The sequence below is a fragment of the Emydura macquarii genome, unplaced genomic scaffold, assembly GCF_026122565.2.
Source record: "Emydura macquarii macquarii isolate MOO-44397 ecotype Brisbane River unplaced genomic scaffold, CSIRO-AGI_Emac_v2 contig_1230, whole genome shotgun sequence".
Classification (NCBI taxonomy): Eukaryota; Metazoa; Chordata; order Testudines; family Chelidae; genus Emydura; species Emydura macquarii.
Genome location: NW_027131367.1, coordinates 15,650,994 through 15,676,695, shown reverse-complemented (window position 1 = coordinate 15,676,695; position 25,702 = coordinate 15,650,994). Strand labels below are relative to the sequence as shown.

The 25,702-nt window shown below is 40.8% G+C and overlaps 1 protein-coding gene across 13 annotated transcripts in view; it reads left to right on the top strand.

The window, feature by feature from the left end:
• TNRC6C (trinucleotide repeat containing adaptor 6C) overlaps positions 1–25,702 on the top strand; it is a 555,652-nt gene that overhangs the window by 401,269 nt on the left and 128,681 nt on the right. The window lies entirely within an intron of this gene.

Sequence of the window (25,702 nt, the reverse complement as noted above, 5' to 3'; positions counted from 1 at the left end):
GACTGGCCAAAGGCTGCCTGATGCTCCAGCATAGCCCTGCTGCATGGCGGGCCAGTGGGCCGGACAGAAAAGTTAGACGGGCCTGATGCAGCCCACAGGCTGTATTTTGCCCATCCCTGAGCTTAGAGCCTTTTTGAGCATAATCAGTGAAGAAACTTCCCATGGGAGGTGTGCTTTTTCTTCATTTTGGCTATTCATCCCACGTGGCGAGTTGAAGAGTCCAGGTATTCTTCTCCTCATGCAACCCTCTTTGCCTTCTGCTCAGGTCCTGTTCTTATGTGATTTGGCGGACCTTGTGACTTGTGCTACCACTGATTCAGGAGCACTGATATGGCACCTTTTTCTCGAGTCAGTGGAGAAATATCTGTTTGACCCAAATTTTCTGTGGTTCATAGAACATTTCAGCACCTTATTTGCCTTGGCACTCTTCAAAGCTGCAGCTTGTTACTTCAATACTTTGATTCTCTACAATTCAGAGTTTCTTCAGCTCCAGAGGCTATTTGCTTTAAGTGCTGCTTCTTTCAGTACATCATGCACTGCTATGACCCTTTGGGAAGAAGACCACACAATCTTCAAACAATGTCCATATAGCAAAATGGTATTGTGTATTTGGAGACTTGGCTAAGTCACCCCTTATCTCCAAGACTGCCTCAGAGGCCCCAAGGCTCTTTGATTCTTCTCCCTTACTCCATATTATGAGCTCTTTACTGAATTTTGCTCTGAGATTTTTGCTTACAACCCTTTTCCTTACCACAAGCACTGGCCCTGACACTAATACCTCTAGCACATTTTGATATAAAAGTTGTCTGCATAGCCACTGTAGTCATCTCTTGAGGCATTGATGTTGATCCAGATAATCTCATTAAGTGCAGCCACTTGTGTGATGGCAGGGTGATCAGGGATACAGTAGCTGCTACTCAGAAGCTGGTGGACTCTTTTGATGCCAAATTCTTCTTTACTGTGAAGGAGAAGCAGGATAGCAGTTCTGGATGTGAGATCTGAGAGTGTCCCAGTTTTGCCTGAATTGGTTCACTTGAATTAGGGCTGGTCCAAAAATCTTCAGGGCCCACAATCAAGAGATACCAGGGCCAGAATCCATGTTCAGTAAATTTGCCACATCCATGCACACACACTCTTAAATCAACTGGTAAGGAAATTGTCAGACACCTCACATACCTGCCTTATTTTAAAGACAGTTAAGGAAATGTGTATCCTCTTGTCGTGGGGCTAGTTTGCTCCATCACGGGCATCGGGTCGCATGAGCTGGGAAGGCAGGGAAAAGCTGTAGAGCTACCAGTTAAGTCTCCTGTTCACAAGCCTAGACTATCCCATGTGGTAATACGGCCCAATGGCCAGGGTCAATAAGGCAGCCCTGTCAGTCGGGGCAGCGCGGCCTAATGGCTGGAGTCACTAGAGCAGCCCACGTTGGTGTGATAAGGCGGTCTACTGGCACAGCCTAGAGATGTGTGGCACCCTAGAGATGTGCGACTTGGGCCCTCCCTGCTCTTCTGGGCTCGAGCCCAGAGCCCTGGCAGTGGTGGGGGTACATGCCACCAAGTCAGTGGGGATCCTCCCGAAACATGCTGACTGGTTCTCTGATCCTCCCACCGTAGTGCCATCTTGAACCCCCAGGTTACTTCCTACCCTGTTTCCCGTGGTGACAGTCCACGATTCTCCGGGGCCTCCTGGGTCCTCAGCCGGTGCCACTCACAATGGCTTGGTCTATTCACCAGCTTCATCTGTCAGCCTAGATTCTGCCTGGGACTCAGCGTGGTTTAGCTCTGGAGTCGAAGTCTGCAGCAATTTGCTCTAGAGAGCAGACAGTCTGCATCCTTCCTTTTCAGCAGCCCGTGCAGACTGAGCTGGGTTGCTTCCCTTTATATCTGACTTCCAGGCTGAGCATGCCCGGCAGAGGGGCATGGCCACCTCAGCCTGCAGTGTGTCGTTGATCCTGTCTAGGCCAGGGTGGGGCTGGTACGCCCTACCACATCTCCCCTGGAATGTTTTCTACTCCCCTCAAGAGTTCAATTGAGATAGTTGTGACCAGATGGAATACTGGGCTAACAAACGGCACTGTGCACCAGAATCCTGAGCTTCAATGCTGTGATTCATTTGGATGAAGAGTTTGCCAGTCTGTAGTAGAATGAAAATCCTTACTCAGTAAATAACTTTAGAGATGGAGAAATTAATTGCATTGTAATTCTGCTTCCTTGAAGATGCCTTTCAGGACTCCCTTTGTTTACTGCTCTGCTGCCCATAGGTACCAAAATCCTTGTAGCACAAGTTTCAGGAATGAAAATCCTGCAAGGTATCTTCAGAGAAGCAAAATAATAAGGAAAGTGACTTCTAGTATAATAGTTGGTGTTCACAAAGCTCTATAGTAGGCCAGATATCGCGAACAAAAACAGAATCTTATCCCAATGAAGTTAGAGAATAGTCATTTTTCCAAGAGTAAAGACCTGATCTCAGCGTGGATTGATTTAAATCCAATGCAATTTATTTAAATCACCAATTTTGATGATGATTTGAATCAGTAAGCAAGAATTTTTTTTTTTTTTTTTTTTTTTTGCATTTGTACTTTTCAGTTATTTTCTGAACAAATATTGATTCTTCCTAGTTGGTAAAAGATGTTGGTTAAAACATGTTGATTTGCTACTAAATATATCCTTATCCTATCTGGTGCTTCTTTTTGCTAACCATGGTACACTGTGTCTACACACATTTATTTACGCCATTATGTAGCTTAATTTACATTTATTCATATTTTTAATGTTGACTTTTTTAATATAGTAGAAAACGATCAATGATACCTTTCTTAAAGTGATTAATTTACTTGTGATGTAAGTCTATTTAGATGGAAATTCAAGCAATTATATGCACGAACAGCATTTTAATTTTATTAAATAAAACTACCTTAAGAGTTCATGAATTTTTTTCCACAAAACATATTTTGCATTTAATACTAACTGATTTATTAAAGAAAGTATTGTTTGTAGTTAATGCAGTTACTGATTGTTTCTACTTACTGTGTCCTTCAAGATTTTAGAACCTTTGACACCTACTTTTTCCTTCTCCAATTTATAAATGAAATAAGGTGACCTGCTTTTTCAGCTCCCAATCAATTTCTTATCTTTTACTGAACTAGTCATTGAACTGAACTGGCTGAATAAACTGAAATAAAGAAGATACTCTCTCTGCACTTGCAGAAGATGCTGATGCTATGAAAAGCTGGTTTGGCACATCAACAAATTTTGGTTCCAAGTGCTTAGCCAGTGACTTCCACCAGTTCAGTGGTTTGATTTCCTTTAAAACTTGAGAGCAAATGTACTGCTTAATATTGTTTTTTGTATTACATTAAAATGATTTTAATAGATTATAATTTTTGGGCTTTTAAAATAGGTTGTCAGTTTAAAATTACATTATGAAACTAGGTTACATTTTTTTAAAACAACCTACATTTAATTTAAATAAAATTTGATATTTTTTATTTATTTATTTAATTGATTGTTTTCCCTACTAGAACTATGATTTTTGGAAATGTTCTGGTAGTGAGGGGCAGCAAGAAAGGAGGCACTAATATGGATGGGTAAATGAGAAAGGAGCTATTGGAAGACAGGTTTAGGTGGACCAGAAAAAGTGGTATGGCCTTTAGGAGATGATGAAGGTAGAGAAATAGGTGGATGCACTGTTACAGTTTCTTTGAATGTGAGGAGATGCTTTTATTTCAGCCATTGAGGTAATCTGAAAGGGAGAGACACACAGTTGGGGAAGAAAGAGGGTCTTGAAAGCAATGTTCTGGATGGGAAGAGAAAGGGGAGGGACCCTAGAAAGGCAGGACAAATTAGAAGAAAAATTCAGGGTAAAAGATTATTTTATCTTGGTTCTTATGCTGGCATTCATTCCTATAGTATCAAAGGAACACATTTTAAATTTATTAATCAAACAGTTGTATATTGTATATTTAAAAGCCACTTCATCTGTTGAAAAAAAAAAGAGAATATTAAGACATATGAACTTTGAATTACTGAGCTTTGTAAACACACAAAACCGAATGTCACTATCAAAAAGATTATTGTAGCTGATAACTATTTCTGTTTTCTCCACACACTACTTCCCATTGGATGTGTTGCACCTCCTACTTCAGTGGCAGGTAACAACACCAACACTAATCACTACCTACTTCTTTTGGCACCTTCAAGGACTTTTTTCATCTTGCTATGACTTTTTCCTTATAAAGCTTGTATTAGTATCAGCTTTTTAATTTTCTCTGACTTAAATAGAGGAAGGACGTTTCTCCCACTGAAACTGTGCAGAGGAGAATGAATCCATGATATAGGTAAAGAAACACCACAGAACTGACCAGGGCAGCAAGTCACTTACTTTTCTAGTCTGTTGGTCACTAGCCCCACCCCTAAATCAAGAACTCAAGAAAATGCCTTAGAAAACATCCAGATGATGCTGAAAGTGTCCTTCACAAAACATCTAAGAACACGGTTTGGTTCTTGAAAGTTGTTAGTGTAGTAGCATGGATAACACACCAGAAGTACCTAGTACTAGGCACACTAGTACCTTTAAAAGGGTTTGCCTGCTTAGACCATCTTTAGATTGAGACATGGCAAACAAGGTGTTACTGCTGTCCTTGAGAAACTTTAGACTTTTACTTTTAAGCTTTACTCTTCAGAGAGCAAACTACCTGCTGTCCTACCTGGGAGGATATATTTAGTGTGGTCCAATAGAGGTCTGTCCTCAGTCTGGTACTAGTCAACATTTTCACTAATGACTTGGGTAATGGAGTGGAGTGTGTGCTTATAATATTTGTGGGTGACATCAAGCTGGGAGTGGTGGCTGGCACTTTTGAGGACAAGATTAGAATTCAAAATGACTGACAAATTGGAGAATTGCACTTGCCTTCATTGAATTTTATCTTTCATTTCAGACCAAAATACTACACTTAGGAAGGAAAAAATCAAATGCACAAATACAAAATTGGGGAAAAACCACTGGCTGGGCAGTAGTACTGCTGAAAAAGATCTGAGTGTTCTAGCAGATCACAACTTTGAATATGAGTCGTCAATGTTACGCAATTGCAAAAAGAGCTAATATCATTCTGTCGTATACCAACAGGAGTGTCGTTTGTAAGATGAGAGGTAATTTTCCCGCTCCACTTGGCACTGGTGAGGCCTCAGGTGGAGTACTGTCTCCAGTAACAAGCACCATGTTTTAAGAAAGACATGGACAAATTGGAGAGAGTCCAGAGGAGAGCAACAAAAATCAGAGGTTTAGAAAACCTATGAGGAAAGATTAAAAACTGAGCATGTTTCTTCTGGAGAAAAGATAATTGAAGGGAGACCTGATAAGTTTTCAAATAAGTTAAGGGCTATTATAAAGAGGACTATAATCCATTATTTTCTATGTTCACTGAATGTAGGACAAGAAGTAATGGGCTTAATCTGCAACAAGGGAGATTTAGGTTAGCTATTAGGAAATCCTTTCTAACTCTAAGTATAGCTAGTAGTGGAATAGGTTACCAAGGGAAGTAGTGTAATCCCCTGTATTGGAGGTTTTTAAGAACAGGTTAGAAAAACACCTGGCAGGGATGGTTTAGATGTATTTGGTCCTGCCTCAGACCAGGGGGCCAGACTAGATGACTTCTCAAGGTCCCTTCCATCATTTAAAAATGTGTGTCTAGTATTTGTGGCTCTAGAGGAGTGCTTGCCCTCATTATTTTGATCTCTCCCTTAATTGAAGGTAAGTCACTTTAGGGAGGTCACTACAGAAACAGCCTTTTCTGCTGAGGATACCATACCACTAGATTTCAACTGATCTTTAAAACTAGTGTGTGTTAATTTGAGCATCATAGATGGCTTCAGCCGCCATGGCAGCTTCTTCTCCTGTTAACTGTCATTGTGATTAGCACTTGTTTTGGGACTTGGCTTAGTTTTAGGGAAGCCCTGATGCATCCGTGCAACAGCAATACTAGAATTTTGCAATATTAATATTATACGGATTAGCACCATTTTTATGGAAGTGTGCCTTGCATGGTATCCCATAGTTTCTGAAAGCACTGACATTCTAACAGTCTTGCAAAGGATTTTAAATGTTCTTGGTGAATAAACATCAAAGCTAGTCCATTCATATGGTCCACAATCATTGTACTATGACTTTAATTTTCCAGGTAAGTGGGAGTGGAAAAAGTATATAGCCCAGGAGCTGTAATTGCAGGCAGATTAGCAAATATCCTCAGTAATAAGTGAGTCACAGTTTCCCTTGAGCTGCAGTTTCAGTGGTGGTAAAGCCTCTTCCTTTGCCTGTGTCTTCGCCATTTCTGGTATTCAATAGAGATGCGTTACTAAGTGCGGAAAGTAAGGGTTGATTGCTGAAATCCGTAGGTAGTAAACCAAAACTACAGGCAAATTTATTATAGTTTCTAATATCACATACCTGCATGAGTAAAGTATATCTACAAAACAGGGTATTTATAATGGTACAAGCTGCCAGTGGTGTTGCTAGATAGTATGGGACTCTGAAAACTTTGGGGTGACGTAACTTCCCATTTGCTTTGATTTTGGAAACAGCTAGTCATTCTATCTCATTTTGATGCCACTCTTGGAATATATTTTAGTATTTCAGCATGGTTTTTGGTCACAAGTTAGTCAGTTGCAGTGTATCATCGTCCAGTGTCAACACTTGTCATGGAAAACTGCTTTTCAAGAATGTTGAATGAAGTTGTATACTGTGTTGTGTGAAGCATATTTATATCTCCTGGCATATTGCATCATACTGTGTCAGCCAAAACCTGCCGATTAAAGTTGGTAAGAAATGACAGCCTCTGATGTGGCTGCCACCTGGTTGGATGAATGAGTGGTCAGGCAAATTGTATGCAGGAGTTTGTCAACCATTTCCTCCTACCAGCATGCAGTCAGGCTTCACCAGTTGTTCTTGTCTCACCGGGAGATGGTACTTCTATTGAGGCATCATCTTTCTTCCAGCAGAGCTGCAGAATGACAAATCAGAGAAGACAGAGGGAACTTACTCCAAGAAGAAGCGTGATGTCGTGGTGGGTGTCTGTTACAGACCACCGGACCAGGAGGATGAGGTAGATGAGGCTTTCTTTACTCAAGTAGGGAAAGTTTCCAGTTCACAGGACCTGATTCTCATGGGAGACTTCAGTCACCCTGACATCTGCTGGAAGAGCAATACAGTAGAACACAAACAATCCAGGAAGTTTTTGGAGAGTGTCGCAGACAATTTCCTGGTGCAAGTGCTGGTGCAACCAACTAGGGGCTGTGCTTCTCTTGACCTGCTGCTCACAAACAGGGAAGATTTGGTAGGGGAAGTAGTAGTGGGTGGCAATCTAGGCAGCAGTGACCATGAGATGGTCGAGTTCAGGATCCTGACAAAAGGAAGAAAGGAGAACAGCAGGATACGGACCATGGACTTCAGAAAAGCGGACTTTGACTCCCTCAGGGAACTGATGGGCAGGATTCCCTGGGAGGCTAATATGAGGGGGAAAGGAACCAAGAGAGCTGGCTGTATTTTAAAGAGACCTTATTGAGGGCACAGGAGCAAACCATCCCGATGTGCAGAAAGAATAGCAAATATGGTAGGCGATCAGCTTGGCTTAACAAAGATGTCCTTGGCGAACTTAAACGCAAAAAAGAAGCTTACAAGAAGTGGAAGCTTGGTCAGATGACTAGGGAGGATTATAAAAACACTGCTCGAACATGCAGGAATGAAATCAGGAAGGCCAAAGCACAATTGGAGTTGCAGCTAGCAAGGGACGTGAAGGGGAACAAGAAGGGTTTCTACAGGCATGTTGCCAACAAGAGGAAGATTAGGGAAAGTGTGGGCTCCTTAGAGAATGAGGGAGGCGACCTAGTGACGGAGGATGTGGAGAAAGCTGAGATACTCAATGCCTTTTTTGCCTCTGTCTTCACAGACAAGATCAGCTCCCATACTACTGTACTGGGTGGCACAGAATGGGAAGGAGGCGAACATCCCGCAGTGCTGAAGAAACAGGTCCAAGACTATTTAGAAGGATTAGACATACATAAGTCCATGGAGCCGGATGCAATGCACCCGAGGGTGCTGAGGGAGTTGGCTGAGGTGATTTCAGAGCCATTGGCTATTATCTTTGAAAGCTTGTGACAACGGGGAGGTCCCTGAGGACTGGAAAAAAGCAAATATAGTGCCCATCTTCAAAAAAGGGAGGAAAGAGGATCCAGGGAACTACAGACTGGTCAGCCTCACTTCAATCCCTGGAAAAATCATGGAGCAGGTCCTTAAGAAATCCATTTTAAGGCACTTGGAAGAGAGGAAGGTGATCAGGAACAGTCAACGTGGATTCACCAAGGGAATGTCATGCCTGACCAACCTGATTGCTTTCTGTGATGAGGTGACTGGCTCTGTGGATGTAGGGAAGGCAGTGGATGTGATATACCTTGACTTTAGTAAAGCTTTTGATACTGTCTCTCACAGTATTCTTATCAGCAAGTTAAAGAAGTATGGGCTGGATGAATGGATTATAAAATGGATAGAGAACTGGCTAGAGCATAGGGCTCAGCGAGTAGTGATCAATGGCTCCATGTCTAGCTGGCAACCGGTCACAAGCGGAGTGCCCCAGGGGTCGGTCCTGGGGCCAGTTTTGTTCAACATCTTTATTAATGATCTGGAGGATGGGGTAGATTGCACCCTCAGCAAGTTTGTGGATGACACTAAGCTGGGGGGAGTGGTAGATTCCCTGGAAGGTAGGAACAGGATACAGAGTGACCTAAACAAACCGGAGGATTGGGCCAAAAGAAATCTAATGAGGTTCAACAAAGAAAAGTGCAGAGTCCTCCACTTAGGAAGGAAGAATCCCATGCACAGCTGTAGACTGGGGACCGACGAGCTAGGCAGCAGCTCTGCAGAAAAGGACCTGGGGGTAACAGTGGATAAAAAGCTGGATATGAGTCAGCAGTGTGCCCTGGTTGTCAAGAAGGCTAATAGCATATTGGGCTGCATTAGGAGGGGCATTGCCAGCAGGTCGCGGGAAGTGATTATTCCCCTGTATTCGGCATTGGTGAGGCCGCATTTAGAATATTGTGTCCAATTTTGGGCCCCCCACTACAAAAAGGATGTGGACAAGTTGGAGAGAGTACAGCGGAGGGCCACAAAAATGATTAGGGGGCTGGAGCACAAGACTTATGAGGAGAGGCTGAGGGAACTGGGCTTGTTTAGTCTGCAAAAGAGAAGAATGAGGGGGGATTTGATAGCGGCCTTTAACTACCTGAAAGGGAGTTCCAGGGAGGATGGGGCGAGGCTGTTCTCGGTGGTGGCAGATGACAGAACAAGGAGCAACGGTCTCAAGTTGCAGTGGGGGAGGTCTAGGTTGGACATTAGGAAAAAGCTTTTCACTCGGAGGGTGGTGAAGCACTGGAATGGGTTACCTAGGGAGGTGGTGGAATCTCCATCTTTAGAGGTTTTTAAGCTGAGGCTTGACAAAGCCCTGGCTGGGATGATATAGCTGAAGTTAGTCCTGCTTTGAGCAGGGGGTTGGACTAGATGACCTCCTGAGGTCCCTTCCAACTCTAATATTCTATGATTCTATGAAAAAAGAGCCAGATAATGCCTTTCTCCTGCAGCCTTTGACATTAAGTGCATTCTACCTATTCAGTCCTTCTACCTTCCAGGCCTTAAAGGGGGAGAGAGTGGCTCTGAAATGGCACTGTCCCTGCAATACTTCAGCAGCTCATGTGGAATCTGGGGATCAGCCAGACAGCTTCTAAAGCCTTCCAAGTGTGGGGCCTCCAGAAAGACCAAGTCTAGGACTTGGTATACACTGCCGCCGGTGGTCAACAGGAGATATGCAAGCTACGTAAAGTAGCTTGCGTGTCTCCTGTCAACTTACTTATGTTGCTGTATCGTGGTGTTATCACAGTGCTACGTCGACAGGAGACACCCTCTGGTTGATGCAGCCTTACTCCTTTCGGGGAGGTGGATTAATGGTGTCAACGGGAGAGCACTTCTGGGATTGATTGAGCGGGCCGTGGAGATCTGCTCAATCGATCCTGATGCATCGATCCCCAAGGAGCCGGCAGTGTAGACATACCCTAGGACCGGGGTTGATGAGACAACTTGTGGTTTGAACTGTTTTACACGTTGTCCCAGCAGAATTATTTAAGTTTTATCTGAGTAACTCAGATTCCTGAGATGTCAAAGTTTTCCCATCATACATCAGCAAACCTATACAAGTATTCTCCACAGCCTGTTCAGCTTGCATAGATGAACTTATTCCTCTGTCCTGACTTCTTATACAGAAAAATCTTTTGTATGAGAACAGGATCTTTGCTTTAGAGTTCTGTTTGTTGCTCATTCTCCGATTGAAATCATCTTCTATATAACATCTTAAATAGTTACTGTGGCAATAAATCATTCAATAAGATTAACTTCAGATGAGGAATAAGCAACAGGAGTTAAGCTTTTAAAGATCCTTATTATGTGCAAAAATTGTTCATACTAAAAAATAATTAGACCAAGTTGTCTCTAAATGGAATGTTTTTCCAATTTTCCATGAGGTATCAGCTGTTTTGTGTCACTTTTGGCCTTTTGCACTGTGTCAAAAGGTCTTACTGTTCTGTGGCACACTAATGAATCTTTCACATCATAATTCAATGCCAACTGTCTTCTGTTGTCATTGCAACTAATTAGGTTTCCTTTCACATTGTAATTTAATGCCTATTGATTTGTGGTAATAGTGGAACTCAATGCCTGCAGCTTTCTTGTATGTGAAGCTACTGTTGATAGCTATTTCTTTTTTAATTGCTTGAAAATGTCAAATTTAATATCAGTTTCTTAAGTAGCTTTGACACTGTTTTCTCATCTAGACGTTTGTTTTTGGTTTTTTTTGTTTCTTTTTCAAATGTATAGATCTGTTTCTCCATTGATTTCTTGATTCTGCCTCTTGCCTTCCTACTTGTATGTCCTGTGGTAGAAAAATGGGAAATTAGTGTCCACTTCTTCCCTAAAAGCATTGTTGCCAATCCTCTTCTTGCTGTATGTTTGACATACACACCCCATACATCCCTGCTCTGTTTATGCAATAATTAATTATACAGCTAAAATTTGTTCATTCTCAATCTTCAAAAATACATATACAACTTATTTTTACATGAGAATTGTAGCTTCCAAGACCCCGTATATGTTCTTTAGCCAGCCTCTATTTTTATTGAATTGGAGGAGGATGTCAGTACTTCAGTCACAACTGAAAATGTAGACCAGGGGTGTCAAACATACGGCCTGTGGGCCACATCTGGCCCGCAAACCTTTTTGATCTGGCCCATGTTTGGGCAGTTTAAGTAAGTAGTGCTGCCACCGAAAGTTTCTCTGCATTGCGACTTTAAGAGATTTCTGGGTTGAGGGCATTGCCACTTTGAGAACCCTGTCGCTGAAAAGCGGAAGATGCCCTTACTTTTTTGGCGGCAGGCATTGCTCCTAGAAATCCCTTAAAGCGGCAATGCAGTCAGTCCGGCAGTGGGGTCCACTGCGAAATCGCGCCGCCGAAAAGGGGAAGATGGGCCGAATTTTTCAGCGGAAGGCATTGCATGGCCCCTTTGAAGTACAGGTTCTGTGAATTTGGCCCGTCACCATCAGCGAGTTTGACACCCCTGATGTAGACGTTAGTGAGATTTAGGAAGAAAAGTCTCAAATGTGTACTGATATGGTAGATCATTTTTTCCTGCCATCATACTAGAGAAGCACTGTCTCAGCTTTCAGTCAGTCTTAAATAAATACTCCCCCCAACCCACTTCAGATACCTAGAGTGCTGTATAACTAGGCTAGGGTGACCAGCTAGCAAGTGTGAAAAATCGGGATGGGGTGGTGGGTAATAGGCTCCTATATAAGAAAAAGCCCCGAATATCAGGACTGTCCCTATAAAATTGGGACATATGGTCACCATATGTATAACTAGGTAGATGTTATGTTGAAAAAAGAGCAAAGTTCCTTCAATGTGCAACAGGTGTTTCTTACCGTTTGCACTGTATGTGATTCCAAGAAGGAGTTGGGAGTTTCAGAAATGTCTTACTGCTTTCTGTATCCTGACTATTCAAATATGTTTCCACACTGACCTGGTTTAGTGTCTGACTTTATCTGAGGGTCTGATTATAAAAGTCAGTTAGGAACTGAGATGACAATCACTAGGTAGAGAGTAATGGATTAGGAACCAGAAATTGAAGATTTTGGATGAATTTTACGTTAGTATTTTCAAAGTAGCTTAAGAGTTATCCATCAAAATCCCGTTGACATTCAATAAGCATTGGAGGCGTGGCTCCTTTGAAAATCCCTGTTTAAGAGCTTGTGCCATATCTGAGTGAGTGTAGACAAAGGTATTGTGCAAGAGTTATACATAGTTTTAAGTCTCGTAGAAGTTTGAAAGTAAACTACTGAAATAAAATGTAGAGCCAAGCTGATATGTTGGGGTGTCTGATCAGGAGCAGTGTGAGAACAGGTCATGAGAGGTGTTTAGTAATGTAGTGATGGAACCCTTCTCATCCATGGGGATCATGCTCCTCGTTCAAAATAGAAATCAATGCAGTACGGTTGTGGACTTCATACTGAATGACTGCCTTCCTACTATATGAGCAAGTTCCTGTCCAAGTTTTGAGTAACATTTCCCAATTGGAAATGTAAGGATAGAGAATTTCAGCGCTAGTGACAAAACATGATCAAATTTTCTAATGGGAACTAAAGTGAAGCAAAAAAGTAAATTTGTTCTGCTACCGGATACTTTGGCATTATGCAGGAAATATTCAATGGGAAGGAAGTGAGAATACAGAAGGCAAGGAAAACATTTAGAGGTTAAATTATATATGTGTTTTACTGTAGCAATAAATATTTTAAAATTTATATAGTGTGAAGAAAGGTCAAGGTAAGAAAGAGGAATAGGATAGAAAACATCCTTTAAAATGGACTGGAAAATCAGACTTTAGTCTTCAAATACAGTTTTTAAACAAGTAGAAGTTCAGAATGAATATAAAATTGTACAAGTGGTTGAGAAAGAGGTTTTCAAAGAAACTAAAGGTCATTGAATGAGATGAGGTCTCTTAAGAAGTATTGCTAATTTATTGATTGAAGAGAGATGACCTGACCACCGCAAAAAAAAGGGTGTGTGGGGTGGGGTGGCGAGCAGAGAAAGTAGCAGTTCTTATTTGGTTCTGTATTGGTATTTAGCTAGAGTTTTATGCACATTTTACTTTTAGATCTAGATCCTATGATTTCTGCAGCCTTTGTATTTCTCAAGTGCAGTTAAAGTCTCTCTTCCTCTAGGGAACCCAAAGTTAAGGTCTTTATATGGAGGCATGCCCCAGCCTGTGCCCAAATTCTCAAATGCTTTCCATTCAGAGGATCTGTCTTTTTCTCCAGTACTCTGTTCTGCTGTGCTCTTGGACTCTTTTCTTCCTGGTTTATTTGTCACTCTCTGCTTTCACCAGGGCCTCTTTCAGGAAGAAACAGCACACTTCCAGGAGTTAATGCTCCCTTGGAATGAGCTCAGCCTGACTTATATAGGATCCGGACCCTTCCCACTCCCAGCAGCCTCTGCAAAGATTAGTGTTTAATTAGTGCGATCTGGACCAAATGCTACTTCTAATTTCCTACGGGGTAGTCCAATATCTATGGCTGCTTTTCAGACTTGTGTTTTTGGTTTCTATCCAATGACAGTTCACACTGTCACATTCACCCTTAGAAGAGATGCAGAAAACACTAGCCACTGACAGACTAATGGAAATAGCTTAAAATGTATAAAATGATCAACATAAATTCATGAAAGGATCAAATCTTGTCTGTCTTTTTTAAAAAGAAGGGTCAAAGTTGAGTATGGAAATTATGGGCATAATTTATGTGGACTTTTATTTAAAATAGAATATTTTGTGCATTATTATAACATTTCAAAGGGTTGATTGAACAGCACTGAAGGAGTGAAAAGATTAATTGGTACCACAACGATTAATATTGAGACTAGTTGTATTTTCCTCATATACCATGACTGAGAGAACAAGGCAATGTGCAGAAAAACAGTATAAAGATAGTTCAATAAAATTGAGTGAATTGGGTAGAGTAGATGTTGCATTCTGATGTGCAGAAATGTTAAAAGTTACTGAGGCCTGTGATAACTATGTAGGAAACTGATAAAATGGCCCTTGCATATGAATGATGTTATTGCTGGGAAAACTATTCTGCATTAACAATGTGGTAACTTTAATAACTTTCACTTTACTTCCTGTCTAAGAACTTTGTTGTTAGTAATCAGTTATTGTAGCAATGAGACATATTTCCACCACTCTTATGAAGTGAGAAAAAAGGAAAGGAAATTATGTGGCCAGACTCTGGGTATAGAGGAAGCATGCAGTTGATACCTTTCGACAGATTTGAGGCCTTGTTTTTATACTGGTTTTTATATTTGGGTGTTGGTGTGTTTTTGAAGGAAAGGCATCATCTGTTTTAAGTAACTGGAGTAATAAGTAACTTGAATAATCTATCTAAGGACCTTTACTTACATAGTTGATTAAAAGGTTAGGTTACCGAGGGTCACTTGTTCCATTTTAGAATCCTACAGTGATATGATATTAAGTTTCTTTTATTCTGAACAAAACAAAGCTATTCAATTAATTCTCTAATGCAAAATTAAATATCTTGCATTGTCTAATAGTTTAATGCATAGTAAGCTCAATCAAATATTCTGTACTTGCAATTGTAATTTGCTGTAAAAATAACATCCAGTGGTCTTAGTGACCATTTTCTGCTGCAGTCTCAGGAAGGAGATTAGTAAACAGAAAAAAGATCTCCTGTCAGTGGGTGTATGTAGTATGCTGTCAATTAAACATCACATAGGGGCCTCAAGTGCGGCTAAAAGTTTTCCTTTATGACTTGAAGTACAGAACTCTTCCAGAAGAAACAAACATACATTCCCACCAGAGGAGGTTCTTCGAAAGATATGTGGCTTCTTCTGAAGTTATTGATCCAGTGTTAGAAAGCACCCCATTCACGATTTGTACTCTTATTTCCATTCCAGCAAGGACTCAACTCTCTAAATCTTTTGTTACTCAGAACTGCCTAGGTTTCTCACCTCTTTTAAAGGGCTCTATGTTGCTTGAAAGCTTGTTTTTCAGCAACAGAAGTTGGTCCAATAAAAGATATTACCTCACCCACCTTCTCTCTCGTCTTTTCTGAGGCATCGGCCACTAGGGTTTATTATAGCAAGCTGAATATTTAATAAATATTTCATTGGCCACTACTGCAGAGTTGTATAACAAAAAACGGTTTAAAGAGCTGATAGGGTACTTCCCAACTCTGAAAAGAAATGAGGGTTGCTTCCTGTTTAACTGGAATAAAGTGCTTTGGAATTGGATGATGTCTTTTATCACATACTGTGTGTACTTCCACATTATTGGATTTTTTTTTGTGGTGCTGCTTTTTAGAATAGGGCTATTGAACTACACAACATGCTAGTATTTACTATAATTGTATAAACTTACTGTTTTATATGCACTTGATGAATAGCTTCTTCTGATAAAGATTTTTTTAAATCAAAGCATTCTTTTGTAACATTCCAGTGTTTTGTACTCTGGTAAATAGCAGCCATTAGATAATAATCGTAATTATTAACTATGGGGAGGCTTTTAGGAGGGAAAATGTTCATGCGTGTAGAGTATAACACTGAGGCTGACCCTCACCATCCCCCTTATGGCACTGAGAGAAACCTTGCCCTAATAATACATAGCTGTTCTCTGCAAACAATAGATGATTGACTTGCTCTTCTCCCTCCAGTTCTCTTCATTGCCTTATCCCAGCTGAAGCCCCACACTTTGTCTAGTCCAGGATTTAAAGATACAGTACTGGCTAACACATTCTAACATGTGCTAAAAATCATGTTATAAAAGTGTAGTATAGACAAGGCAGTGTATACTTGAACACATGCTACACTTACTGACTTGAAGCTTAGGTTCCCACTATTATGCTGTAGATCTCATCAGCGTAAACCATAAAAAGAAAATATGTATGTAAACAAGTCACACCTCTATTCAAAGTCAGCCAACCAAAAACAGTTTCTCCATATGCTCTTTTCTGGGTTCAAGCTTAACTTTATTTTATTAAATGATCTTTATTTCATAAGATCTTTATCTACAAACAATTCCAATGTTTAGTCTTATATAAAAGTTTGTGAAGAATACTAACAAGTGTTTCTCTTATGCCCATATCTTAAATATTGTCAAAGCTCAGGACAAAAATGAGTGCATGTCGGGTTTTTGTTTCTTGGCAGTATTAAGAAGCAGAGATAAATCTCAATGTGTTGTAGAGTTCTTTGGTGGCCTGTTTTTTATTACATAATAAAGAGTAAGAAATACTTAGTTTAGAAGGAGAGAACTGATAAAATAGTGAGGGGTGAATATTAAAACTGAGCATGTCCAAAAAAAAAAAAAAAAAAAAAAAGAGAGGCTTTCTCCCCAAAAGTGAGATAATCATTTACAGTTGTGGTGTAAATATCAGAATTCTGCAGTGAATAAAACTGAGAATTTGCCATTCCATTCCTCTGAAGTCTTTGTCTAGTTGTCATACGTTCTGTGGATACCAGTACAAGTTTCAGAGTCAAGAGGAGTGTTAAGTGAGTAATAATGTCTGCCTCAGCAACTGTAAATAGTGTTTCAAGGAAGTAAAATCAAGTATAGCTTAACTGTTTAAGTAGACTGTGTGTGCCTCTGTGTATACATGAGATGGAGATACACAATTCTGTAAGATTAACAGATTTTATTTAAATAAATTACTGATATATTAGTTTTGCAATGCTTTATAATGACTTTTCTGGTTGTTTCAGGATGACTCAGACTTTGTTTATTGGAGGTTTGATTTTTATGAGCTAATCTGTTTTTATTGTTGGTTCACAGGCCTGGTCTGAGAATTGGTAATTCCTTAGTTTTACCTTGCTGGCTTGTTTTTCGTTTTTTTTTTTTTTGTTTGTTTTTTTGTTTTTTTAAGTAAAAGAATTTGACTGTATAGGAGCATTTTAGTAATACAAAACACCACATCCTTTGACTTGTCAAAAATATTCTTTCTTTGATTTTTTGGCTTGTTTAGTTTTCACACTTACCTACCTGGAGCATTATATTTCCACTTCCATTTGGCGGTGTTTTAGATGTAATATGGTGTTGTGTATATATGCAAAATGCACATATTGTGGTAAAGTCAGGCCGGATGGCTGCGAAAGGGTACTTTTATTTCAAAAGCACACATTTGGAGCCCCATTTCCTCTAGCTCTGCAGTTTCTTGCTGAAGTCTGTTTTTGAAGTTTTTTTTGTTGAAGTATGGCAACTTTCAAGTCAGCTACATAGTGTCCTGGGAGATTGAAGTGCTCTCTGACTGGTTTATGGATGTTACCATTTTTTATGTCTGATTTGTGTCCATTTATTTTTTTTGCGTAGTGACAGTCCGGTTTGGCCAATGTACATGGCAGAGGGGCATTGCTGGCATATGATGGCATATATTACATTAGTAGATGTGCAGGTGAATGAGCTCCTTATGGTGTGGCTGATGTGGTTAGGACCTGTGATGGTGTCACTAGAGTCGATGTGCAGGCGGAGCTGGTAACGGGGTTTGTTTCAGGGATAGGTTCCTGGGTTAGTGTTCTTGTTGAATGGTGTATGGTTGCTGGTAAGTATTTGCTTCAGGTTGGGGGGCTGTCTGTAAGCAAGGATAGGTCTGCCTCCCACAGCTTGAGCGAGTGAGGGATCATCTGCTAGGATAGGTTGTAGATCCTTTATGATGTGTTGGAGAGATTTTAGTTGGAGGCTGTTGGTGACAGCCAGTGGTGTTCTGTTGTTTTTTTTTTTGTTGGGTCTGTCCTGTAGTAGGTGACTTCTGGGTACCCATCTGGCTCTGTCAATTTGTTTCTTCACCTCTCCAGGTGGGTATTGTAGCTTTAAGAATGTTTTATGGAGATCCTGTAGGTGTTTGTCTCTGTCTGAGGGATCGGAGCAAATCTGGTTGTATCTTAGGGCTTGGCTGTAGACAGTGGCTCGTGTAATGTGTCCGGGGTGGAAGGTGGAGGCATGAAGATATGTATTTCGGTCAGTTGGTTTTCGGTATAGGGTGGTATTAATGTGACCATCCTTTATTTGTATTGTAGTGTCCAGGAAGTGGATTTCTTGTGTGGACTGATCCAGGCTGAGGTTGATGGTTGGGTGGAAATTATTGAAATCCTGGTGGAATTCTTCGATGGACTTTTTCCCATGGTCTAGGTGATGAAAATGTCATCAATGTAGCGTAGGTAAAGGAGAGGTACTTGGGGATGAGTTTTGAGGAAGCAGTATTCTAGGTCAGCCATAAAAAGTTGGCATACTGTGAGGCCATGCGAGTGCCCACAGCTGTGCCATTGACTTGAAGGTATAGATTGCCTCCACATCTGAAGTAGTTGTGTGTCAGGACAAAGTTCAGCTACCAGTTGTTTACATGCTTTCCAGAGGCTTTCTCTATTAAATGAATACTTGCAGTGCCATTAATCATTAAATTCATTTCACCTACATGGGTATGGTCAGCAATGCAATAAACTGTAGAGAGTAAAAACAGACGTAGCTACTGATTCTAAGCCCCTTTTTCCCATCGAGTATTGCTATCCCTAACTTCAGGGCCTGACCTTGGGAATGCCATGAATATAGGATGTGGCTCTCTTCAGAGCTAGTCAGTTTTATTCTTGAATTAAACAGGTAAGTGTTATAGCTTATGGCATTGCTGTTTCTAGTGCTCCCAGCTCCTGCAATAAATGGATCAAAGCCTTAGCCTGAAACTCAGTTGTGCTTATGGTAGAGTGTTGAGTGTTTACCAGGCTGCTGGCCAAAATGTAGTGTTGAGTAAATTCTTTTGATACCCAGTGTGTCAGAATGTATTAGAAAGCACTGAAATATTTAACTTTCATGTGAATTATCACTAGAAACAAGGCAGAACCTTTTTTAACAGAATCTCGGTTTTGTTTTTGGGGTAAAATTATACTGATATCTTGACATGACTAGGCTGTAACGAATTATACTTGTAGGTTTTTTAGGGTGACCGTTGGATCTTCTATAGTTTGTCAAAATGATTCAAGGGAACAACAGTTTTATAGGAACTTCTCTGAGGTTTGTACAAGATTAGGAAGTGTGTTTGAACCTGTAGTCCGTTAGGATTTACGGCTGATTTGACCTCCGAATCATCTGACTATTTATAGTGCATGCTTGAATATCTGCCACTGCCATCTTGCTTGTAAAGTGCTCTGTTGTATTGAATTGCTTGACATTCCAGTAACAACACATGTTATATATCATTGCTGCTGAAGGGGGAAGGAGGCTCACTGTAATAAATGCTTCAATTAAATCTTAATAGTAGTCATTTGATAATATAATGCAGTGTATTAAGACTTTCAAGAATGCAATTTAATACTCTCAAAGAGAGCATTATTCTCTTTGATAAAGTTTTTGTTTAGCTGCTTTTGTATTGTATACTGTTTAAATTCAGATTATAATGAAAGATATATGGAAATAAAAAAATGACTTGCTTGTACTTTGGTGAAAAAGTAATGGTTTTATTTTCCACCTCAGACCAAGATTACAGCAAATACTGAATGCCTTGCCAAGGAAATGATGTTTGCATGTTTTGGATGATAACTAGATGGGGAAAAGAGTGGAAGTGGACAGACTCTAGGGTGTTTTTTTGAAATCTTGGGAGGGCAAATTTTTTTCAGTTCAGGATCTTTCTGCTGGTGAGTTGGTATTTATCCACTCCAGATATAGAGAAATACTGATTTTAGTATTATGCTGTTGGAACTCATGTTCTGCCTTTCTCAATCAGTTTTTAATAAATTTGGAGCAAACATCAGAGAAATTGAGACATTGTTTTTATAAAGAAGGTTCTAGCATCGGTTGTAATGTTTGTAACATGGATTCTGATAAATTAAGTTTTTATGATGACATATGTCAATATAATATTTGTAGTCTGATCATAATGTATTCTCAGTACACCAGATCTGAACTGATGGGTTGTTCCTCTTTTTCCTCTTCCTGATAAGCAGCAGCAGCAGTAAGTGCCATCCATAACTTTTGGCACCATCTGCTCTTGCTTCCTTTCTCTCTGGATTTTTTCCCAAATTTATTACATTTCTCCTGAGAAGCAGAGAAACATCTACTTCTTTGTATAACTTGTGTTCTTCCTCAGTTTAGTTTAGATATATGTTTTGGAAGGCTGAAGATACCTGCAATACAGGCTCGCACTGCACTTAACAATAGCAGTTAGTCAGTTGTGAGAAGTTACCTTATATTTATTAAAGTAGTACTTTTTCTTTCTCCAAGGAGTGCCAGACTCTGATTGCTCTTCTGTGTCTCTAGAGTACCGAAGTTTGTTTTAAAATGGATAGCTTTCCATTCTCTACAACTCGTAGAAGACCAGCCTAGGACAAGCTTAAGTTAAAATCATCCTGAAATAGGAAACTCAGGATGGTGTGGGCCCAGTTTCCACCTATGTTATATCTTACTTGCAAAAGCCCCCTTATCCTCAGTCAGTATCTCCCTTACACGCCAAATCCAACTAGAAAATTAATGGGGTTTTTTTTGGTTTTTTTTTAATTCCATCTGTCTATATAGCTATTCATTTGATTATATCGCTTGAGCATTGCTTGAATGAGGTGGTGGGCTTCAGCGAGACACTTGTAATTCATGATGCCCAGATCCCACTTTTCAAGGAAGACAGACCCTGTACTAATTTGGGGATGACAGTTTTTGCTTGTAGCTGGAAAGCTTTTGAACATTTTTGTAAATATTCTGTTAACAAGGTGACTACTCTGGTGCCTATGATTATCTAAATCCTAGGTTTACCATAGTGATAGTATATATCTCTGCATCAAGTTGCAAATTCCATTTTGTTTTGTGAGCACCATTTTGGTCTTAAGACTGCAGTGTGCCCTTCCCTGTTACCATTTTGCCTCCATTTTTGATTGAAATTCCAGGAGGTGTTGATCTGTTCTGTAGAGGGTGAACAATGCGCCGTGGTCAAGGGTCATTAACTTGGGGAAGAGGGTGTCTCCTAATCAGCTGCATGCGCTCTTGGACAGTGAATTGAGTATAGCAGACTCGTTCTTCCAGGTCAGCTAGTAACCAAACAATGTATTACCGGAAAAGTGATTTGAAGTGACTCAGGTTGGTCACCTGACAAAGGGGACTGCAACTTTATAAAAGGGAGGCTCTCTCACTGGCCATTTTTAGAGAGAAACTCAACCTCAAGGCTGAACAAGAGGGATGCAGGAAGGATCTGGAGCCGCTAAAAGGATTGACCAAAACTAAAAGGGCTCTTGGTGTGGTGAAGACACTGGAGTGGGAGTTTTGCATGCAGGTTTTGTTGTTTTTCTTTAGATCTGATTATTTCTTGTGCTTTCTCTGAATAAAGTGTAAGTGTGTGTGTGTGTGTGTGTTTAGAAATCCCTTTGCATTGTCTGTTACTTATTTATGCTGTCATACAGCACCAGGGAGGTAAACAATAAACCAAATGGTCCATAGCTTCAGAACTCTGAGAGGATGCAGCAGCTTCTTAGGAGAGCCAATGCTAATTTCAGGGCCTAGACAATTGGACCACAAAAGGGTTGCAGCTACTAAGAGAGGTATCAGACACAAGGTGGTCTGCACTTGGAGTGTCTGTCTGGTGGCCCCGGTGCCAGAAAGACAATGCCTAAATTCTGGCCAGCCCCAGCAAACCAAAAGCATGTGGCACCCAATGTTTGCAGTACAGTCTGGTGGGTGTCCAGCCGAGAGAGCTCATCAGGTTTGTAACAAGTTTGAAACTCAGTAATGTAGAACTTGCTAAATAATGAAGGGAGCACAAGGCTTGGTCCCAAATGGCCAGAGCTCTTTCTGCGTTTGTAGTAATCTGTTAACACTTGAAATACGTTGACAGCCAGACTCTTGAGCAGGGACAAGACTATTGCAGATGGCTGCAATAGATGATAAAATCCACTGTAATGGAGGCACTCTCTATGCGTTGTAGAGTATCAGATCCCTAGTTTTCTGAGACTTGACTTTTGAAAGAAGATGGAGTCCAACACAATCCTTTGTAGGTAACCTGTTTAGTTATATGTTTTACAGGTCATTATGTGCTATTACTGTGAACTGGAAAAAACTCAGCTCTGTTTAGCTCCTAAGGACTCTGTTGCTTCAGACACTTTAGATTTTTCTTAAACTTACTACTGGCAGGTTGTATGAGGGGTTGATTCCAGGACCCTATGAGTGCATTCTTCCTTTTTTATTATGCACAAAGGTAAGTTTCAAGTTCAAGTACTCAGATACCATGGTGTCAGATGAATTATAAAACATGAATAGTTTACCTGGTTGGTATATTAAAAGCCAGGTAGCTTAGAGCAGATGATTAGTCCCTCTGCATTCTTCTCACTGCCATTCACTTTATTAATATCCTCCTACAATTGTTGAGAGGGTCCATTCAAACTCCTTGACTTGGTTCCTCACTGGTTTCCTACCTATGAATGTTTGTGTTATAAACTGGCCCAGTACCCCACTGAAAGGTGACTGTTTTGTTGCAAGGGAACCCAGTTTCTGGATCTGGGTAGAGTCTAGTCACTGTTTCTAGCTCTGGGGCTATAGGGCACATTCCTAGGCTCCCACCTCTTGACTGACGCCCTCCTTTGGGATGTTCTTCTGTTGACCTATTGGGGAGGTAGATTACCTACCTATGCCAATGGGAGAAACCCTCCAAGTGGCAAAGATCGTGTCTACACTGAAGCATTACAGCAGTGCAGTTGCAGCGGTTTATGTAGACGTACCTTGAGCAAAGGAATTTTTTAACCATAGAAACTTTACTTTTAAAGCACTTGAGAGCTACTCATCTTTGAAAACAGGAATCCTGATACACACCCTTCCCTGGGTTTGCCCTCGTTGCTAGTGAGTTGAAGGTTTGTCAGCATTTTAGGTTACGCGAGGTCCCTTATTATCTCACTCCCCTGCAAAGTCCTCATGTGGTGATGGTCAGTCCCCTTGCATAAGAACAGCACCCCAGTCTTAAGGCCTGATCTACACCTAAAATTTAGGTCGACCTAGCTCTGTCGTTCAGAGGTGTGAAAAATCCAAATCTTTTATAGATGTAGCTATGCCAAACTTAACCCCCAGTGTAGACAGCATTAGGTTGACAGAGTTCTTCCATTGACCTCGCTACCACCTCTCTGGAGGTGGATTACCTGAGCTGATAGGAGAACCCCTCTCTTGTCAGTGTAGGTAGAGTCTACACTGAAGGGCTATAGCTGCAGCAGCAGTTTAAAGGTAAAAATTCTCTTAACCTCTCTCTGACATATTTTCCACGGGGAATCTCCCACCCCCAGTGGGGGCTCCTGTGTAGAAAGCTTATTGTTCCTTGTGAATGGGCCAGTAGTTAGGACAGTCAGTTGGTGGCCCTATATTGCAGTCTTGATGGCTTCTCAGTGATTGTCCCTGATTGAGAAGTCAAGCACCTTTCTTGGGCAGCTATATGAAACACACAGTAGGCTGCCCTCAGAGAATTTTAGACCTGCTCAGATTATGAACACCATTTTGTATTATGTGCTGATACGAGCATATCTCATTATGTCAGTTTTATTTCACTCAAGACTCTGTTTTTCAAACTGCACCAAGATTTCTTCCAAATTGTTTGTTAGCTTTCCCTGTTAACCAGGAAACTGTCTTAAGTTTTTGTCACTATCCTAAATCTGTGGTGGGGAGAGGGAAGGATTAAAAGGCATGTGGAATTTAGGGTATGTCTACACTATAAAATTATATCAACCTAAATTATGGCAAGGTACAGCCATTGCAGTAATAAAATTTCTTTTGCATGTACACACTATGCTCCTCATGTTGGTGGTGTGCATCCTCACCAGGAGTACTTGCACCTATTCAGCTGAGAGTGTGAGGGCATTGAGAGATGGCTTCTGAAAGGCAGCATCAGTCGATGTAAGCAACTCAGTGTCTACACTGACACTGTATCAACCTAACTACATCGATACTGACTCTACGCCTCTCATGGAGGTGGAGTTAAGTCAGCGTAGTGGGCAAGTTACGTCGGCGGGCGCAACATTTTAGTGTAGACGCTTAGTTAGGTCAACATAGGTCGACATATGGCAGCTTAATTCTGTACTGTAGACCAGGCTTAGAATTGTAGGTCTTAGTTTCCAAAGTGCCTATGTCACTTTTGGAATTGAGATTTAGGTTCCTAAGTCACCTGGGTACACTTAAAAATTTTATCTAGTGTAACTCAAACTTTACATAGCATCTTTTTATTCTGTAATATGTCTGGGGCTTTTGGCCTCTTAAGAGCTTGTCTATATGGGGAAGCTAATGTGACGTAAACTAGAATGTAAATTTAAAAACAGAATAGCTATTCCACACCAACTTCCTGTGTGGACACTTGTTCTGCACTGAGTGCTCTTTCAGTTAGTTTAATTCACTTCCAAAAGTGGATTAAAGTAAATCACACAAAGGCACCTTTAGTGCAGGTTAAATGTGTCCACATGGGAAGCTAGTGTGGAACAGCTGTTTTGGGCTGTTTCTCCCTGTTGACACACCCTAAGGCTACGGCTACACTGACGGCGGCAAATTCGCCGCCATCAGATCGTACTAAGACCAGCTACACAAGTAGCATGGTGCTGCGTCAACGGGAATGCTGTTCCCGTTGGTGCAGCGCAGTGCAGACGGAACGCAGAAGAGAAGCTCAGCATTTGACGGGAGCTATGCAAGTTTTTTGCGTACTTTGTGTAACTCCCATCGACCGCTGCCGAATCTCACAGGTAAGTGTAGACAGAGCCTAAAACTACTGTCAGGGTGGAATAAAACCAAATATAAAGGCCTGTTTAGCAGATATCAAACTTTGTCAGTTCAAGCTTACTTTTCTAGTGCAGTGGCAGCCTCCTTGGTAAAATCTCTGCAGAGAGAGCTTGCTCCTTCTCTCTCTATCAAGATTCAATTTCCTTTACAAAAACCAATCCATATTACTGTTTTGGCTAGAATATAAATTTAGCCTACCTATACAATGATAGTTGTGATCAGGCTGCACGCTGCTTTATGGTGATTTATCTTCCCACAAGGTATACTTCTGTGCACAATAATAGTTCTCTCACCCTATGACGTGCATTGCCTAATGCAATGTGTTTAACCATTCAAACTCTTGAATTTCTGTAATCACAACTGTTTTTGGAAAAGTTCAGATGCTTTTTTTTTTAATCAGTCTTTAGCAAACAAGGATTTAATTTTCTTAGGATAAAGAGAATGTTGTCAGATTTCTTGGCTGTTGTTGAAGCAAGGCCCCCGCACCCCTTTTTTTTGTGTGTGTGGGGATAGGGTGTCTGGTCTAGTAACTGCTCTTTGGTATCTTGCCTTTCCACCCTGCAGGTTTCAAGAATCAATGTTAAACTGCACCATCTGCCAAGGAGCCAAAATATTTAAAGGTAGCCTCCATACCCACTCTTTACTATTCTCCCGAAAACTTGGCTCTATCTAGTCCTCCCCACATCTCTGTTACAACAAAGGGAGAAGAGGGACAAAGGAAGGGACTTTTATGATGATCCTCCACAATATGTTAATACTACCAGTACTCAGAAAGCTAAAATTAAGCATCTCTCTTGTGATCCATCCTGAATGTGTAGGCTGCCAGGATCTGATGGATAATGGCTTTGCAGATT